The sequence below is a fragment of the Sus scrofa genome, chromosome 2 (assembly GCF_054392235.1).
Source record: "Sus scrofa isolate SSC_HxYL_T2T_F1_AM1 chromosome 2, Sscrofa_HxYL_maternal_Yorkshire_Landrace_v2.0, whole genome shotgun sequence".
Classification (NCBI taxonomy): domain Eukaryota; kingdom Metazoa; phylum Chordata; class Mammalia; order Artiodactyla; family Suidae; genus Sus; species Sus scrofa.
This window is the reverse complement of record NC_139384.1, coordinates 17,906,738-17,911,491: the sequence shown is the minus strand read 5'-3', so window position 1 is coordinate 17,911,491 and position 4,754 is coordinate 17,906,738. Positions and strand designations below refer to the sequence as shown.

The following is a 4,754-nucleotide window of genomic DNA, read 5'->3' as shown; positions in this document are numbered from 1 at the left end:
AGGAATGGTAGAATTTGTAGAATTGTCATCTTGGATAGTCCCAGACTGAACCCTGATCCTGGCATCTGATTGACCCACGACCCTGGCCATAGATCAAAATCAGAAGGAAGACAAGTTGAGTTTATATGGTGGACCAGTGGTCAGCCAGCTTCTCTAAAAGGCCAGAATGGTATGTTAGGCTTTGGGGGCTGTACAGTCTGTGTCGAAACTGTTCGACTCTGCTGTCGTAGCATGAAAGCAAGTGAATGCATGGGGCCGTGTTTCAGTGAAACTTTATTTCTTAAAAATCAGGGGACAGCTGATTTAGCTCACAGGCTGGAGTTTTCTAACCTTTACTCTGGAGTACCACAGGCAGGAAATTGAGCATCATCAAGAAATATCATCTAGGAGTTCCCGTCATGGCGCAGTGGTTAACGAATCTGACTAGGAGCCATGAGGTTGCGGGTTCGATCCCTGCCCCTGCTCAGTGGGTTAATGATCCGGTGTTGCCATGAGCTGTGGTGTAGGTTGCAGACGCAGCTCGGATCCCGTGTTGCTGTGGCTCTGGCGTAGGCTGGTGGCTACAGCTCCAATTAGACCCCTAGCCTGGGAACCTCCATATGCTGCGAAAGCGGCCCTAGAAAATGGCAAAAAGACCAAAAAAAAAAAAAAATCATCTAACGTGTGATGAAAGCGCACTTTTGACTATAAAGGGACCCCTAGATTAAGTGGGTTTGAATCTCAGATCTGTTATTTACAACTTATGGGATCTGGGGGAGGGGAACACAAAATTTCTCTCATCTTCAGGCTTCTCAGTTATAATATGGAGATTGTAAAACCTACCCCACCGACCCCAGGATTATTGTGATGCTCAAACGACCTGTAATGCATCAACAGAAAGAAGCTCCTATTAGTACTGTTATACAATTGCAGAAACACCTTTTGAGTTAAAGCCTAAAGTTCCTTCTTGGAGGAGAGGGTGCTTACTTCCTCACTATCAGATCTTTAGTACCTGCCATATATTGGCATTCAGAATAAAAATTTTTAAAAAGTATTTATTTGTTTATTTATTTACCTAGGCCAACCCGTGGCATAGGGAGTCCACAGGCCAGGAATCAGGTCTGAGCTGCCCTTGTGGCCACTTGGGATTTTAACCACTGAACCAGGCTGGGGATTGAACCTGCCTCCTGGCGCTCCAGAGATGCCACCAATCCCGTTGTGCTACAGCGGGAACTCCAGAATCAATTGACTGATTTTATACATGAAATAGATATTTTCTTCTCTCAAATCAGTGTGGTATTATTTGAAGAGACTGGACAAATAGAAGCCCACAGTGAAATTATTTGAAACTAGGACATGAACGATTTAAATTCTGGCGTTTATTTGTATGTGGGGCGTGTGCCTGGATCCGCTTGCCTAGGCAGTGTTGGGCACATAGAGAAGAGCTCCCATCAGGATATTACACACATGTTTTCAACTGCACTCAGATGTAGCCTTGGAGGTTTTCTCCCAGGCCTTTAAAAATTTCTCATCAGTGATAATCTCATCAGAAGAGAATTCCAACTGAGAACCCCTGGGACAGCCACCAGTTTCAACACTGCATCTCATGGTTGGACATGGCCATGGGCACAAACTCCCCAGACCATTATGACCAGCTTGGTAAGCAGGTCAGGGGGCTGTTTGGTATTTCACAAATGGGTCATTGCCAAAATAAAGGTGAAAGATAAAAATCTGTTATGAAAACTAGTGATGCCCATGAAAAGAAGATGAAGCAACTGAGTTCCCATTGTGGCTCAGCGGGTTAAGAACCTGACATAATGTCTGTGAAGATGTGGGTTCAATCCTGGGCCTCATTCAGCGGGTTAAGGATCCGGCGTTGCCACAAGCTGTGGAGTAGGCTGCAGATGTGGATTCGACCTCTAGTCCAGGAACTTCCATGTGCTGCAGCTGTGGCCTCTAAAAAAAAATGAAAGAGAGAGAGAGAAAACGAAGCAAAAACCCTTGTTATGCTTGCATCTTATCCCCATTTACCTTTCCGTTTTGGAGGCAGCAGTGAACAGAGGAAAGAACATGAGTTTTGGAGGCAGACAGACTTGTGTTAAGATCATGACGATAGCCTGTTAGAGATCTGTGGCCTTGTATGATTTGCTTATTCTCAGTTTAATTTAACAACTTTTTTTTTTAGGGCTGCACCTGTGGTATATGGAAGTTCCCAGGCTAGGGGTTGAAATGGAGCTGCAGCTGCTGGCCTACGCCACAGCGACAGCAATGTCAGATTTGAGTTGCATCTGCAACCTATGTATGCCATAGCTCACAGCAACACCGGATCCTTAACCCACTGAGTGAGGCCAGGGATCGAACCCACATCCTCATGGATACTGTCAGGTTCTCAGCCCTCTGAGCCACAATGGAAACTGCTAAAATTTTTTTTTTTTTTAAATATAGTTGATTAAAAAACATGGAACGCTTCTCCAGTTTTCATGTCATCCTTGTGCAGGGGCCATGGTAATCTCTGTATTGTGCCAATTTTAGTATGTGTGCTGCTGGAGTGTGCACTTAATCTCAGTTTTACATCTTAAGGTTATTGGGAGAATAAGATGAATCAATGTAAAGAAAAGTACTGGCGCCGTGCTGCTTGGGAACCATTCTTGGGTGAGAGTGGAAACGTTCTGAGAGGTGGCAGTGTTGTGGGCTGGGTGGCCTCTCCCCAAGGGGGCTACTGCAGTGCCCTTCTTCCTGGGCTTTGCCTTCTACTCAACTTAAGTAGAGTCAGTGAAAAGGAAAAACATTCCTGAGAGCAGATGAAAAACACTCCTGATGAGGGTATGATGCGGGGGGAAGGCTCTTAGACAATCTTAAAAGAAGTGACTTAGGAGTTCGTATTGTGGCTCAGCTGTAATGAACCAGACTTGTATCCATGAAAATATGGGTTCAATCCCTGGCCTCGCTCAGTGGGTTAGGGATCTGGCATTGCCATGAGCTGGGATGTAGTTCGCAGATGCAGCTTGGATCCTGTGTTGCTGTGGCTGTGGGGCAGGCCGGCCGCTGCAGCTCCTATTCAACCCCTAACTGGGAACCTCCGTATGCTGAGCACCCCCATTCCCCAAAAGACATGACTTAAAGACTAATGGGGGAGTTCCCGTCGTGGCGCAGTGGTTAACAAATCCAACTAGGAACCATGAAGTTGCGGGTTCGGTCCCTGCCCTTGCTCAGTGGGTTAACAATCCGGCGTTGCTGTGAGCTGTGGTGTAGGTTGCAGACGAGGCTCGGATCCTGCGTTGCTGTGGCTCTGGCGTAGGCCGGTGGCTACAGCTCCGATTCGACCCCTAGCCTGGGAACCTCCATGTGCCGCGGGAGCGGCCCAAGAAATAGCAAAAAGACAAAAAAAAAAAAAAAAAAAAAAAAGACTAATGGGCAGGAAGGGAGGCCCTGGGTGACCATTTCAGGGACAGGAGCCACCACTAATGACCCATTTTGTTCATTTCCTTTTAACATTTCCCTCTGTTCGCTTGTATAATAGGGGTTTGCATGGAATGTAGTGTTGCTTAGGCAGCAATCTGAGAGTGCCTGGTGTGCTGGTTGGGAGAGTAGGTTTTCCAAATAGACTACCTGCTGGGCAGGTTAGTAGGCTTCCCCGAGTCTCTACTTCCTTATTCCACTTCCTTATTCCCATGGATAAGAGTTTTTTCCTTGCCTTGTGGCTTCTGCTCACATGGAACTTCTGCCTGCTCTTCATTGCAGTTCACCCTGGGCCAAAAGGCTAGTCACTGAGCTCTCAGGGTAGAACAGTGCATTTCAGACTCCTCAGAAGCTTCTGGCCAGCCTAAGGTTGCCTGCCTATCAGTTGATTGCCCACTCCAGGTTTAGGCATCATGGCCATCAGGAAGACAGTGTGGACATGGTCACATAAAGTAACTCAGGGATGGCTGCTTAGCCAGCAATATCAGTGCCAATGTTTACAGGGGACAGGGCACTATTGATACTCAGGACACAGAGATGAGACAGAGAACCTTAATGCAAGGTAGACAGCAGTAACGGGAATAAAAGAAATGCTGGGAATTCCTATTGTGGCTCAGTGGTAATGAACCCGACTGGCATCCTTGAGGATTCGGGTTCAGTCCCTGGCCTCGCTCAATGGGTTAAGGATCCCACATGGCTGTGGCTGTGGTATAGGCTGGCAGCTGCAGCTCCTATCCCAGGAACTTCCATATGCCACACGTGTGGCCCTAAGAAAAAGAGGAAAAAAATGCTAATAAAGAGCTTTACAAGTTCCGATGAGAAGGAACCTGCTTTCCAGCTCTGGGAGGAGGGGAAAGGCTCCATGGAAGAAAGGGCCTCTATCCCAAGTCTGCTCCTCTCTGGACACAAAGGGTGGCGGGTCAGTCCTACCCAAACCTCCCACCCCCTGGCCACAAGCACTGATTAAAGCATAGGAGTATGGGAGTTCCCGTCGTGGCGCAGTGGTTAACGAATCCGACTAGGAACCATGAGGTTGCGGGTTCGGTCCCTGCCCTTGCTCAGTGGGTTAACGATCCGGCGTTGCCGTGAGCTGTGGTGTAGGTTGCAGACACAGCTCGGATCCCACGTTGCTGTGGCTCTGGCGTAGGCTGATGGCTACAGCTCCGATTTGACCCCTAGCCTGGGAACCTCCACATGCCGAGGGAGCGGCCCAAGAAATAGCAACAACAACAACAAAAGACAAAAAACAAAAAACAAAACAAAAAAAAAAGCATAGGAGTATGGCATAAGTCAGGCCAGTTGTGGACACTGAGGTC

The 4,754-nt window shown here is 47.6% G+C and overlaps 1 non-coding gene across 1 annotated transcript; it reads right to left on the bottom strand.

The window, feature by feature from the left end:
* Positions 1–2,431: 2,431 nt before the first annotated feature.
* LOC146405258 (U6 spliceosomal RNA) lies at positions 2,432–2,535 on the bottom strand. Its single transcript, XR_014839285.1, has one exon. It is a non-coding gene; the product is annotated as a U6 spliceosomal RNA (small nuclear RNA).
* Between the last annotated feature and the right edge of the window lie 2,219 nt (positions 2,536–4,754).